Source organism: Ambystoma mexicanum, chromosome 4p, assembly GCF_040938575.1.
Source record: "Ambystoma mexicanum isolate Mex_15411 chromosome 4p, UKY_AmexF1_1, whole genome shotgun sequence".
Taxonomy (NCBI): Eukaryota; Metazoa; Chordata; class Amphibia; order Caudata; family Ambystomatidae; genus Ambystoma; species Ambystoma mexicanum.
The window spans coordinates 1,232,354,686-1,232,370,326 of record NC_090927.1 but is presented as its reverse complement, the minus strand read 5'-3'; the positions used below and the strand labels follow the sequence as shown (position 1 = coordinate 1,232,370,326).

The following is a 15,641-nucleotide window of genomic DNA, read 5'->3' as shown; positions in this document are numbered from 1 at the left end:
ACGTAGGAGTCCCAAAACTGGATGAAAATTCACAAACCAGGCATGGGTGTGCAGGTTAGTCTGCCTGCAAGCAGAATATCAAAAAATTAGACCTGGATCACCTTCACCCTCCAAACCGGAGCCTGATGAAGTTCCATGGCCTCAGAGACAAAATGGCCACCAGCCGCGTGTACGATCCGCAGCCACGGCGTGAAACTAAACATCCGAACGTTCCGTTTCAGGGAAAAATTCCGGAATGCCTTCACCGCCGGGCCCGGGCATCCGTTGACACTCGTCGCCACTGTTGGAGGTTTGTCCTTGGCCCCATGCGTGCCCGCAAGCCCACACCCTGAAAGGACCATACAGTTCACACGTCCTTCCAGTTCGGGCTTCCCGGTCGCTCTGCGGCGGCCGGGAACGCCCTGTTTATTTATACAGCACGCGGCATCAAGGACTCAAAAATAACAGCAACAGCAACAACCACTGCTACCACTCTCTACATATAACACTTTACCCCAACGCGAAGCGCTTGCGCAAAGTGTTTTGCAGAGGTTATGAAGCAATGCCTCCAGGCGTTGTTTGTTTGTTTTTGTTTTATTCGTATTTATATAGCGCACAACAGCCCGAGGACATCGTGGCACTTGTTAAAGGCACCATGCACCAGGCTGCACCAAGGACTCAAAAATAGCAGTGACAGCAACAACCACTGCTACCACTCTCCACACAGAACACTTTGCAAAACACTTTGTGCAAGTGCTTCACATTGGGTTTGTGTTTATGAAGCAACGCCTCCAGGCGTTGTTAAAGGCACCGTGTACCAGGATGCACCAAGAACTAAAAAATAGCAGTGACAGCAACAACCATTGCTGCCAGTCTCCACATGGAACACTTTGCTAAACACTTTGCCAGGTGTACTCCTCTTCCCTTCTGGTGAGAAACCCCACCCTTCTCGTGAATTTGGTTAGTCTCTTCATTTCTCCTTCTGCACGCTCACTTCTTGCCCTTCCCTTCCTCACCTTTTTCTCTCTCCTCCTCCAAACCCCCTCCCCCCCCTTTTTACCCTGATGGTCCTCCTCCCTTTCTCTCTCTCGTGCTATAAATATTTCATCTCCTCTTTCCTGTTTTCCTTATTTCAGTGTTCTGCCTTCTTCACCTTCAACCCTTCTTTACTCTTCACACCTTCTTTCTCTTCCTATTCATTTTACCCTCTGCTGCTCCTCCTCTTTCCCCCTCTTGTTCTACTCTCCTCCTCTTATTTTCCTTGCCTGATTTCCACCTCCTCCTTTTTCTTTCATGCCTTCTCCTTTCCACCTACCACACTCTATCTCTCTCCCTTCGTTCTTTATGTGTAACTGTCTTCTCTCTCCCTCTCTCTGTCTCCTTCTCCAATCAACTGTATCCTCTCTGCTCTCTCTCTCTTTTTCAGTCTCAATTCCTCCCCACTTCACCATGCTCCGCTCTGCACGCTCTGCCTTTCCTGCAGTTTCTTCCTCCCACAACACTGTGTAATTCCCTTGTGTACTCTAGAAGGGCAGGAGCCAGGCTGTGGGAATGTAAGATCATTGTCATCTGTGTTTGCATTGAGAGCATATTTGCTGGTCCGGTAATGCCAGAGGGAGCTAGAATTTCCCAAGGTGCTCTGAGTTGTACAGTGAACCGATCTGCGGCTTCTCACACTGAGGTCAGAAAGTGGATGTCAGAAATCTTGGAACCATTTTACCAACATATATTGCTCTGCCCAATGGCAACTGGGCCTTCCATCTGAATATTTTCTAGTTTCAACCTGACAAGCACTGCCCCGCAATCTGAGTTTAATGGGGCTTCCAGCAGTATATGCGAGTGGCACTCATGAGATTGTGCCCCTTTGAGAACCAAGATTCACTATAGCTACCATGCAGCTTGTAGACTCTCCTGGATCAGGTCTGCGAGTGGGGCGCTCCTCATGTGTCCAGCTTCTCCTTTCAACATCTCTTGAATAATTCCCTTGCAATAATATCGTTCAGAATACTAGTGGATGCCTACAAACCAGGCTAGGGATGGGATGGGGAACCTAGGGGATCTCTGCACAACACCTCCAGAGCCTTCATCGCAAGAGGGTGATCGTCCATGGCCTGCAGGGTCACACCACTTTCATCCCCTAGAATTCTGCATGTAACCTTGTCACAATTATCAATAGAACAAAACGGTTCCCAAATAGCTAGATTAAAGTGCATATTCTGGCTATTTAGGAAATGAAAACGTTGTTGCCGAAGCTTAAGTAACTACTAATCAAAATACTGGCACTTGAGAATACGGAGCTATAGATTCAACAGCTTGGACAAAATGGCACAGCCAGAAGGGAATTGTATTTTGTATAGAGTGTCCACTTCCCTGCTCTTCTTGAGTATAAAGGGTACCTTGGTGTGTTTTAAATGTCCCAGTACAGATTGTTAGCTGGTTCAGGGTGCCTTTCATCAAATTGTAATAAAACCATTTTGAGATTTAAGTCAGCAAATAAGTGTTGTTAGTAAGATGAGTAATGAAGGTTTATCCTACAAAAAAGAACAAGTAATGGAGTTAGTCAATGTTCCATCATATTTTGGACAATTACTGATTGATGGCAACGTTCAAAGTAAGAATGTTAGTGATAGTCTATTTAGACTTAAAAAGAAACAATTGCATACGGAAATGCATGGGCACTTGTTGAAAGAATATGGTAACATTATTCCACTAGGACCACAGGTTAAAAATGGGTCATGCTTGTTTTTAGATAATGCAGATTATAAATTGACATACAGTGAAAATTCTACTAAATGTAATATGGACTTTTTAGTCCTAACAAGTACTACTGTTCAAAATGAAAGTAAAAATAGTTCATTAGAACTAGGACAAGCGTTTAGGAATGATAATACGATTTAGATGTCAAAGATAAACTAGACGCGATTAACATAACAAATCGAATAGTTCAAGTCTTTCCCAACAATAAAAAAGAGATGGAAAAGTAAAAAAAGATCTAGCAAACTTTAAAAAGGATTAGTATATCCATATTTGGTTGAACACGTTTTTCCCAACTCTGGATGGAACAATGAGAATTACAATCAACGTAGAGGTCAACAGTTTAAAATTAAGTGGGTTACTGTGTCTGAAACATTGTTATCTAATTCTGAGCCAGAACAAGACAGTCTGTTCACATCAAATATTGAGGCATACAATGATAGCAGTAATACCAGACTGAAAGGAATGCCGTACACACAGGATGCTTGTGTGAACTTTCAGTTTTATTTATACGGCCCCCGCCAGCAATGTCTCCCTCCAGCCTCAAGCCACCAACTGTTCGCACGCGTCACGCGACCATCCTCCTTTAAACAATAGCACAGGGAAGATGCTCGCGCAACGCCGTGGTCACAAGCATAAACATCACAAAAAATCTTGCCCCTTTGGAGAACCAACACGACAGAAAATAAGTGAAATAATAAAACATGTCAACATTAAACTAATAACAATCAATTCCTGGATGAAAATCCTAAATAAAATGCACAATCATCTTGTTTCCAATCAATGTATGAATGAGGATGAAAACATTAAGAGATATAATCTCTCATCCAAACAGGTTTGGATCTTGTTCTCTGTATATACTTGAACTTTCCATCTGTGTCCCCTTCATGCTCACTCTCACTCTTACCGTCACTTCTTTTCAAATCTCCTCCCTTCTCCACTCCTTCAATCACTCCATGAACCTTGGCAATTCTCCCTTTAGACCACACTTTTCCTTATGGCACTTATTCTTTTTGGCCTGCTTTCCAAACACTTGTTTACCATCCTAGGATTCTTCACGTACACCATTTCTCCAACTTTTCCACTCTCGTTCCTTTGCCTTTTTGCGAGCATCAAAATATTCCTTAGCCTTTTCCTGACTCACCCTTATAAGTTTCATAATCTGTTCTCTATCCACTTGGACTACTCTGGCCATCCCTAACCAGCCGAGACATAGTTTGGTCCCTGGTTCCCTACCCTTAAGTGACGCAAACGGCGACACCTTCGTCACAGAGTGCGAAGTAGTTACATAATTCTATGTCAACATATTTAATATCTCCCTCCATGGCTGTATTGCCTTCATTGCCAATTGCAAACCTTCTTTTATCCAACTGTTGACCCTCTCCACCAGGCCATTGGCTCTTGGGTGGTACAACGCTGTTCTGATGTGTCTGATACCATAGCTGTTCAGGAACTTCTTCGTTGCTTCTGACACAAATTGTACACCATTATCAGAGACAAGCTCAGTAGGGACGCCCTCCCTAAGAAATATTGTCTCCAGAAACATAATGAATTCTCTCGCCGTGACCTCCCTTACTGCCTCCCACTCAATCCATTTCGAATGAAAATCAACGAGAACAAACAAGAATCTCAAACCATCCTCCAAACCCATTACAGGACCCATAATGTCCACAACTTCTTTGGACCAAGGCTGATCCGGAATCATATTTGGAACCAAAGGAGTCTCTCGCACTACTTTCGTTTTGTCACTGGTTTGACAGACCATACAATCTTTCACCCATTTTTCAGCCATCTTGTCGATGCGTGACCACCAATAGTTTTGACGGGAGGATGGTCGCGTGACGCGTGGGAACAGTTGGTGGCTTGAGGCTGGAGGGAGACCCTGTGTGTACGGCATACCTTTCAATGGCGACGAGGATGGGATACGAACCCACGCGTGCAAAGCACAATGGATTAGCATGTTTGAACTTTCAGTTTTATTTATACGGGCCCACCAGCAATGTCTCCCTCCAGCCTCAAGCCACCAACTGTTCGCACACGTCACGCAACTATCCTCCCTTAAACAATAACACAGGGAAGATGCTCACGCGACGCCATGGTCACGAGCATAAACATCACTACACAGACCTTTTTTAGAAAGAGCATGGTACCGAAGGGGTACTAGAGGCAGGTCATTGGACCCCATTGCAGATTTACAACAAGGTGAGCCTATTGGAGATAAATGAGATAGTGTCACAGACATACATTTTCAATGTATCCAATGTTGAACTGTCTGGAGCGGACATAAGCCTTTTGAATAGAAGGCTGTCATTCGTTCCTAGTTAGGTTCCACCACATTTACAATCGGAGACTGAAATATGACAATTTCTACACAATTTCTACACAAGATCAGACTTATGTTTTTGAGGTCTTGAAAGTAGGAGGCATTAATATACGCATGACCAATATCAATGTTGAATCAACCACCAACTAAACACATGCCAAAAGAAGTATTAACTTTTGAATCGGTTGTTACTTAAGGGCTGGAGAAAATATTATCCTTAAAAGGGCCTTTCAAAAACAATCTCACTAAACCAGAGAATCTAGCCTTACAAAGATCGAAGATTATTAAACCCTCCGATAAGGAAGGAAGAATTGTGAACCTAGATACCACTAAATATGACAATGAAACTTTAAGACAATTGTTCAATATTCAACACTATACCTTACTGAAGAAGAAGCATATCGGGAAGGTATGTTGAGTTCATCTGAACTCACATTTTTTAATTCATGAAAACCATACCTGTGGCATTCTTCTACTACTAAAAGTGCATAAATCCTTGATAGACTGCCCACCCCCAGATAGACTAATAGTTTCTGCATGTTGTTAGGTTTTAGAACTAGTAGCTAAATATTTGATAGTTTCATCAAACCTCCATCAGTATTGGGACAGTCCTTTCTTAAAGATTTACGATTTGTGATAAACCTAGTTGAAGGTTTGGATTTTAATTCACAAACAGATTGGTTAGTTACTCTTGACATATAGTTATTGTATACTAACATTATACAAAAAGAAGATCTACAAGTATTGAGTGAATGGGCCTCATTACACGGAAGGCGGTAATGGTTAACGGCCACCGTTAATGGTAACGGTGACCGTTAACCATTACCCCCTTACTACGAGGTCCCTTAGCGGGTTGGTGCTTTAACGCCTGCTTTTTGCAGAAATGGGAATGGGGAAGGGCAGTGGCGGAAGGGGGATTTACCGCCCCTCCAACCTTGGAATGGGGCGGTAAATCCCCTTTCCACCAAGGCGGCGCCAGTATTTTACCGGCATGAGCCATGGCGCTAATAGCGCCATGGCTCACCGCCTTCCGTGTAATGAGGCCCAATGTCTTGTTTTTAGACTGGCCCTTCATTCAGTATCCACAAAACCTTTGATTGATTTTGCCACTGTTGCGTTACATTAAAATTACTTTGTGTATAAAGAAATGTATTTCAAACAAATAAAATTAACATCTATGGGGCTGTTTTTGTCTCCGGCCTTGCAATTTGGTAGTTGAAAAGTTTGAATCGACATATATTTGGATCAATGATCAATAACAATATCTTTTCACCATCTGTTAAGTTGTAACGTTGTTGTCATGAATCACAGAGTGCGCCCCTTTTGGGCTTCTTGGTCCCTGTCACAGCGGGTTTACACTCATTAATACTCCCAACATGGCCATCCAGCGTAATCCCTTCTCGCTCCATGCGCTGGATGTAGCCTTTTCTACTAATAGACCACGCCTTCCGCAGCTCTGCACGTCTCAATGCTATTGCGAAGTAGCGACCAGACGTGTGCTCCGTAGCTTGCAGTTCTTCTCCTTTTTGTAATCCTGCTATCCCTTCCTAGTCCTCCCCCTTCTACTTACCTCCCGGATTCCTGGCTAGCGTGCTTCCACTGCCTCCTGGATTCCTGGATTCGGCATCCCGGAAACTGAACGCATTCTGGATTCGGAAGAGAATCGGGCAGCCTTCTTCAAGACCCGGTCCATCCGCAAGAAGGCATCGACCAAGGACACCAGTAAAGAACGGACTCAGGTGAGAAGGGGGGAACTTCTTGACAGTTTGAGACACCACCCGACTGAACTTGATATTGATATGGAGGCTGCCGTGCAGGACCTGATGAGTAGTATGCAGGAATTATCAACTGAGGTACAGAATTTAAAGGCGGAGAACGCCGCTCTCAAACAGTTGGTCCTATCCCGGGATACTGCTACAAAAGAAAGTGTCTTACTGGGCGGCATCATGGACAAATACGACGGCTCAGCAAAGACCCTTTGTGCATTCCTAGATTTGTGCTTGGTCCACTTTACCTTCAAGCCCTATTACTTTTCGACCCCCAGGGCCAAGATGGGTTTTATAATCTCTCACCTTTCCAGGAATGCCTTAACTTGGGCTACTCCCCTTGTTAACTCTAGTGATGCCCTCTTGGACGACTATGATGGGTTTGTACAGGCCCTTAAAACATGTTTGACCGCCCTGAGCAGGTTTACAGTGCCCAGGAACGCCTGTTAGACTTTCAACAAGGTTCCCAGGATATGCTCACGTATGTGACCCGATTTAAACAGTTGGCTAAGGAAGCTGACTGGTCCGCTGAGGCGAGCTTTAACCTGTTCAGGAGAGGATTGAACGAAGAGATTAAGGATGAGCTGGCCAGAGTGGCACGACCAAGCTTGTTCCAGGCAGGAATGGATCTTGCCATGCAAATTGACTTCCGTATCCAGGAAAGGAAGACAGAAAAGAAAAAAAACAGGGGAATTTCTCCCAAGGCATCATTTGAGAGTACCGTCAGAACGGACACCAACCCAAGCCCAGTCACGGAACCAGAGCCCATGCAGATTGGGGCCTTTCGTGGACCCATATCCCCGCAAGAGAGAATGAGAAGAATTCATACGGGCTTGTGCATGTATTGTGCCTCGGATAAGCATTTGGTTAGGGAATGCCCTCTAGCACCCCCTCGGCGTTCGCGAAACGCCAGCTCCCGATCCTAGATGGAGCAGAGCTTCGGGAGAGAGATGTTTGCCCCACATCAATTCCATCCTTGAACTCTCCTGGACAAAACAATTTGGTGATATTACAGGCCTTTCTATCACCCTCCAAGAATAAGACCTATTCCATTTTGGCCCTGGTAGACTGCGGAGCTATGGGGATATTCATCGATCAAGAATGGGTTATTAAACATTGAATTCCGTATGAGCCACGAAGCACCATGCAACCTGTGGAAGCTATTGACGGAAGACCCCTCGCATCAGGGCCCATAAGCCTGCAGACCAAAGAGATCCAGCTTTCAATAAATCACCATCAGGAGCTGATTAGGTTTGACATCATTAAGTCAGCTCCTTACCCCATGGTTTGGGTATGCCCTGGCTACAGAAACACAATCCATATATGAACTGGACAGCGGGTTCTGTATTCCTAGGCTCAGAGTTTTGCATGTCTCACTGCCTATCCCTGGAACCTCTGTTAACAAACCCAAAGGAACCAACAAGGGAACAACAGACATCACTCATGGTGTCTAATGTCATACACGTTCCTGAGGCCTATCAAGGATATGTTGATGTGTTTTCAACTGCCATAGTCCAGGCCTTACCCCCACACAGACCTGAAGACTGCGCAATAGATACAGAACCCTACGTAGTGATTCCCTTTGGCAGGATGTTCATCCTTTCCGAACCCTAGAAAAAGGCCCTAAGAGAATACCTGGATACCAACCTTGAAAGTGGCACCATAAGACCTTCAAAATCTCCTGCTGGTGCTTCCCTATTCTTTGTTCCCAAGAAGGATACTAAGGAACTCAGACCCTGCCTCGATTATTGGAACCTAAATCAATGCACCCTCAAGGACCAGTACCCGTTACCCTTGATTTCGGACATCCTGGAAGCCGTTAGAGGCGCGGTAATATTCACCAAGTTGGATCTCAGGGGCGCCTATCATTTGATTCGTGTCTGGGAAGGGGACGAATGGAAACCGCCTTCAGAACACCCTTTGGCCATTATGAATATCTAGTCATGCCCTTTGGACTAGCTAATTTCCCGGCAATTTTCCAACGCTTTATGGACAGGGTGTTTTCTGACATGTTGTTTCTCTTCGTCATTGTATATCTGGATGACATATTGATCTTCTACAAGGACCCTATACAACATGAAGAGCACGTAAAGGCAGTCTTGCAGAGACTTAGAGAACACAAACTCCTAGCCAAACCCAAAAAATGTTTGTTCCATGTAACCTCTGTTCATTACCTAGGATTTATCCTTAGCCCAGAAGGAATCGGTATGGATCCTTCAAAGGTAAAGGCCATACTGACCTGGCCTGCTCCTGCTTCCGTGAAACAAGTTCAATCATTCCTGGGCCTTGCACATTTCTACCTCAAGTTCATATCTAACTTCTCCGAGATAGTACAACCGATTGTTGCTCTCCTGAAGATAGACACTCCCTTCCTCAGGTCTACACCACTAGAAACGGCGTTCCAGCATCTCAAGGCAGAGTTTACACAAGCTCCTATCTTGGCCCAACCCGATACTAGTCGACCCTTCCTAGTAGAAAGGGACGCCTCTAATTGCACCATAGGTGCGGTCCTGAAGAAAGAATTAGGAGATAAACTGGAACACCCTATTGCTTATCTTTCACGAACCCTGACTGCTAGTGAAACACACTATTCAGTCCTGGAAAAGGAATTGTTAGCCATCCGTCAAGCCTTCACTGAGTGGCGACATTTACTTCTGGGAGCTAAACATCCAGTTCAGGTCCGTACGGACCACCGGAAACTCCAGATTCTACAGTCTTTGGAGTGTAGGAATAGTCGTCAGGCGCGATGGGCCTACTTCTTTGCCCAGTACCAGTTCCACATCACTCATGTTCCAGGATCACAAAACTTAATTGCTGACGCCTTATCTCGACGACCAGACTACGAGCCCATTGAAGACAAGACATATCCTCCGATGTTTTTCCCCAAGATCTTTGTAGCCCAAACAGTCAACCTCCTTGAAGAAATCCAAGCTCAGACCCAATCCTCTGATCTCTGGAAGGATATATCTAAGAAAAATCAATGGAATCTAAGGGGTCCGGGAAGGGTATCTGTTCAAGGACAATGTATTGGTCATCCCTACAAAAAGGCTACAACGAAGAATAATAAATCTCTGTCATGATACCCTACACTCCGGACATCGTGGCATCGCCAATACCCTCCATCTTATACAAAGGCAATTCTGGTGGCCTATGATGAGATTCGACGTACAGCAGTACATTCAATCCTGTATTGTCAAAATAAACATAACAAGAGACCGGCGGGCCTTCTACTGCAACCTACGCTGCCAACCAGGCCATGGGAGATTATCGCTACGGACTTCATTGTGGAACTACCACCTTCCCGTGGATACACTACCATTATGGTTACCATAGACTTGTTCACTCTTATGGATCATTTTACACCCCTGCATAAACTGCCATCCTCCTCTGAACTAGCAGGAATCTTCCTGGAACACATATTCCGTTTGCATGGTCTCCCTTCCAAGATTATATCGGATCGTGGAACTCAATACATCTCACAATTCTGGAAAAGTCTCTGTCAATGCTTAGGAATCCAACGTGCCCTTTCTTCAGGATATCACCCTCAAACCAACAGAGCCACAGAACGTGTCAATCAAACCCTGGAACAGTATCTTCGATGCTTTGCCACCAAGGTTCAGGATGACTGGTCCCTCCTGATACCCGTGGCTGAATTCGCCTACAATAATTCCGACCATTCAGCACTTAAGACCAGCCCCTTTTATTGCAGTCAAGGTTTCCATCCATCGGTCCTGCCTTCTGTTCTTCCTCAACCTACACCAGTACCTACAGTTGACTCCTGGATTGAAACCCTTTCAATATACATAAGGAGGACAAGGAATTATTGGAAAAGGCCAGAACACAGACCAAGAAATATGCAGATTCCAAAAGAAGACCAGGCCCTTCTTATGCAATCGGTGACCAGGTCTGGTTGTCCTCAAAATTACTACCCCGACATCTACGGCCGAGTAAATTGGCCCCTCAATACTATGGACCATTTCCCATCAAAGAAGTTATAAATCCTGTTTCTTATCGGATCAAATTGCCAGAGTCCTGGGAGAAAATACACCCAGTCTTTCACACATCTTTGCTGAAACCCTACTATCCATCCTCCCGGAAACCCTGCAAACCTCCTCCTATACTGGTCGACAACCAATTGGAATACATGGTGTCCCGGATTTGTGATTCCAGGTATAGAAGGGGCCAGCTTCAATATCTGGTTGAATGGAAACGATATCCCCCTAGTGAAAGAACCTGGGAGCCTATGTCAAACATCAAGGCCCCTCGACTGCTCAGAAGATTTCATCTCATTCACCCGTGCAAACCTGGAGGGAAAGGTCTTCGGAGGAGGCATGCTGTCATGAATCACAGAGTGCGCCCCTTTTGGGCTTCTTGGTCCCTGTCACAGCGGGCTTACACTCATTAATACTCCCAACATGGCCGTCCAGCGTAATCCCTTCTCGCTCCATGCGCTGGACGTAGCCTTTTCTACTAATAGACCATGCCTTCCGCGGCTCCGCGCGTCTCAATGCTATTGCGAAGTAGCGACCAGACGTGTGCTCCGTAGCTCGCGGTTCTTCTCCTTTTTCTAATCCGGCTATCCCTTCCTAGTCCTCCCCCTTCTACTTACCTCCGGGATTCCTGGCTAGCGTGCTTCCACTGCCTCCTGGATTCCTGGATTTCGCGTCCCGGAAACTGAACGCATTCTGGATTCGGAAGAGAATCGGGCAGCCTTCTTCAAGACCCAGTCCATCCGCAAGAAGGCATCGACCAAGGACACCAGTAAAGAACGGACTCAGGTGAGAAGGGGGGAACTCCTTGACAGTTGGTCCATTGACAATATTCTATCTATATGGAGAGATGATATGGCACAGTTGAATAACGTTTTGACTTGGCTGAACACGTTAAATGTGAATCTCAAATTTAATGCCACATATAATCAAAGAGAAATATCTTTTTGCGATCTTTTGAGCAAATAATTAAATGTCCAGCTTGATAGTAATCCAATTCTTCAATTTAACAGTCATTGTACTGCCAGTTTACAGAAGAATATTTCATTAAATGAGTTTGTTTGCTACCCTAAACAATTGCAAGGACTTTTATTAAAGAGGGCAAGGTTTTATGAAAGAGATAGGGCCTCATCACGCGTTGGGTGGTATCACGACTGGGATACCATCCAACTGTATTTGCGTTATTGCCCACCCGTTCGGTGGTATTACCGATGGATCACGGGTTGAGCAGTAAACGTAATTCCCCATTGGGTCCATTGGGGAATTTCCATGCAATTACTGCCGGCAGTATTACTGTGCGGTAATTGCACCAAAAATCAGCATTTTTCTGCCATGTTTAGACCCTGCTCTGAGTGGGGGTAAACACGCCATACTCATGTTTGGGCAGACCCTTAAATGCGGCGATAATAGCATTATCGCCGCATTTAAGGGCCACCATCAACTCGTGGTGGGGCTCATAGTCTTTTATACACAAATAATATATTAAATCCAGCCGGTTAGTGTGCGCGATTACCTTTTATACATAAAGCAAAATGATACGTAATTAATTCTTGCATAACTGGCATATTCTGCAGGTATATGATCCAGATCTACCTAAACCCTTCTTTTCCTTCAGAAAAGGTATTAACCTTAGACAATCGCTGGTACATTCTTTACGTAGAAATGAGGACAAGATTCCAGACATGTGCAGCCAACTCGGTCCGGAAGTCGTGATATGCCAATATACATGTGGTAACTGTTCAGTTTGTTGGTTTTCATTGAAGATTACACAATTCAATTTGCAGCTAAGGTGTGGCACCTTAAGGGTTATACTAACTGTAAATCACAAAATGTTATATGCATAATTCTGTTCCTCATAATATCTGCTATGTAGGCAATATACAAAGAGCAGTGTTTCACAGGCTAGTCAAGAAGGCTTCAGACAGGAAATTACTTGATAATATTAATAGCAACTAGACTATGGAGTTGTAGGCCTCATTGTGAGTTTGGTACTAAATCAGCTGTAAATCTGCTGATTTTCCACTAAATTCATTTACTGTTACCACCACTCAACGCATGGCATTACCACAGGATTGTGAGTGGTGGTTTGGTGGAGTAACTCCCCTTTTTTGGAATCCATTGGACACTGTGGTGATTTCTGGCAGATTCTCTGCGAGCGGTAATGCCACATGCTGATTTTTGGAGGCAAAGTGGTGGATTCACCTCCAGCATTTTGCTGGTGGTGTATCTATCATGCAGCGCTCAATGACCTGTGGGATTTGGCTGGGAGGAGCTGGAGACGGTGTAATTAGAGGGAAGCTCTGATACCATCTGGTCCCTGAGTGGCAACAGGAGACTGTGTGGTTAAAGGGAAAATCTCAGTTCAACAGAGAAAAAACCCTTAGAGCCCTGAAGTGAAGGCTCCACTGGAACAACGGTGGGATTCGATGGTGTCCGCTAGATGAATGACACGCAGTTGTGTTTGATTGGTTGGAATCCATTGGACGTAGAGGAGAGTGGAATTGACACGCTGCTGTGTCCCTCAGTAAGGAGTCAGCGGAGAGCAGGTAAAGAGGGTAAATGACACAGCAGTGTCCAACGAGCAGGAGTAGAAAGAAGGGCTGAGAAGCATGCAAAGTCAGGAAACTGTGAGCCAGCAAGATACAAAGACAGCAACGGGAATTGGAAGAAAGGCTGCAGGATCTGGAGGCAGAAGCGGTCACTGGAGACATAGGTAGAAGAAGCTCAAGGGGAAGGGAGGAGGAATAATAGGTAAACTAGTGTGGTGCTGAGAAGTACCAATGCGCCGTCTTAACTTCCTGTTGGAATTTTCTCTATGTCTGTGTGTCCCGTGACCTGTGCTGTGAACTCACAGCGGTCCGCTGAGGTACTGCTGGAACGTTCCCCTACGGCCAAATGCATGGGTGGATCTGGTTGCCATCTTGGGGGTATTACTTTGCAAGGCTTACAGAGATACTTCCACCTATTCCATAGGGTCCAGGAGGGGCAATGGATTCTGACAGAATCTTGCACTTTACCTCCAAACTCAGTGGTGCGATAAAAATGTCAGTAATTCCATGAACACCAAAAAAAGTGTTTGTAACAGAATTTACAACACTTTATTACTGCACCAGCGAACTGCTAATGAGGCACATTAATGAGGCAGGTCTGTAGATGTTAATAAAACAAAAAAGTTATTCTATAAATTTGTGTGTAAAAGTATCACAACAGAAGTTGATATTTCATACATTTTGCACTCTGGTTCCATTGCATCATTGGGACGTACCCTTCTAGAAAAAGTTTAAAGGAGAGGTTCTCTCATGAGTTTTGTTTGGCCAATCGACAAAGCATGTATTTTTGAGCATATATCGATCGATTACATTTTTTACCTTTGATTTCCAGACATTTCCACATAGGAACCACACCTAATACTTATACACAAGCCAAAACTGTTGGCTTTGGCAATGCTTGGTTTTAACAGGACTTGAGTGAAGAACATGCATAGTGCTCATCTCATAAATCAAGTGGCTGAAGGAAAACCTGGTTAAGACATTTTGATTACACCAGTAGTGGATTTACAGCTCCAATTAAGTCAATAACTTTCAGAAGACTGCTTTGAAAAAAAAAATCAGTTTGAGTACTTAATGTAATGGTAAGGCTTGATTAAGCAAGCTCAAAACGTTCCCATGAGTAGGTGTTTTTGGCGGGCAAGAACTGGGTGGTATGATATGATATGGCATTCATAACTTGCCTATACACAAGTGTTTCAAGGCGCGACGAGGCAGGGAGGGGTAACAGAGGGAAGACAAAGACAACAATCTTACTAGGCCAGGTGACATTAAGATCGTGCAAGTGCAGGGGAGGCGGGGAAAGGGTATGGGCAGGAGTTAGGGGGAGGGAGCAGTGCAATACATAGGATCAACAGTAAAAAAAATATAAAACAATAGGTAAAAGGTGCAGCCAGCTAGTGGCAAGTGCAAGATAAATGCAGAGAAAGTGTCAAGAGCTGGTGGGGACTGTAGGGATACAGAAAAACAGCCCCCAAGTGCAGGGGTTGCCCGGGAGGCAGTGCAGGTGTGCAGCTGGCGGGGGAGGGGACCTGGGCCCGAGATCAGAGGGTAGCCAGATGACCAGTGCAGTTTCAGTCAGGAGTTCAACAGGGGAGAGGAGAAGAGAAAGGAGAAGCAAAGAGGAAGGTCTTGAGGTGCTTCTGGAACCGTAGATGGTTCTTCTCAAGTTTCAGGGAGGAAGGAAGGCTGTTCCAGAGGGAGGCCCCAGCCGAAGACAGAGATCTACCACCAACTCATTGCTTGGAGATATTGGTGGGAATGGACATAGGGATTAGCATGGCCATGGGCAGTCAATGCGCAGGCAAATAACCAAACAACACCTACTAAGATTCAGAAATTCATTTTATTTGGAATAACAGCTCTGTGGATACAAATGTGATGTATTTAAATATGGAGTGATAGTGGTAGATGATTTAAAAAAGAGAGATTAGTATCCCTTAGGACATAGTGACAGGGGAGGGTTGGTGAAGATGAGCAGTTAGGAGGCATAGTGAGTGCAAGAGTGAAAGATACTGTGATAGGCAGGAGGTCAGAAAAAAGAGAGTGGCCTAACAGTACAGTAAGACCAGTACCTTTGGGTAATATACAAGTGGCTCTATAACCCTCGAGTCCCGACTGATTGGGGTACATTGTAACCTACACAGCGACATGCTCTCAGACACATCACTGCAGACAGACATAGAGGGGGAGACAAAGGGGATAGACAGAACATATGTTCACATGTACTTTGAAAAAAATGAAAAAGATAGAAATATAGACCCAGATATAGAAACTGAGAGTT

At 44.8% G+C, this 15,641-nt stretch overlaps 1 protein-coding gene across 2 annotated transcripts in view; it reads left to right on the top strand.

The window, feature by feature from the left end:
- LOC138453757 (chymotrypsin-like elastase family member 2A) overlaps positions 1 to 15,641 on the top strand; it is a 341,724-nt gene that overhangs the window by 246,995 nt on the left and 79,088 nt on the right. The gene's annotated exons all lie outside the window — the stretch shown is intronic.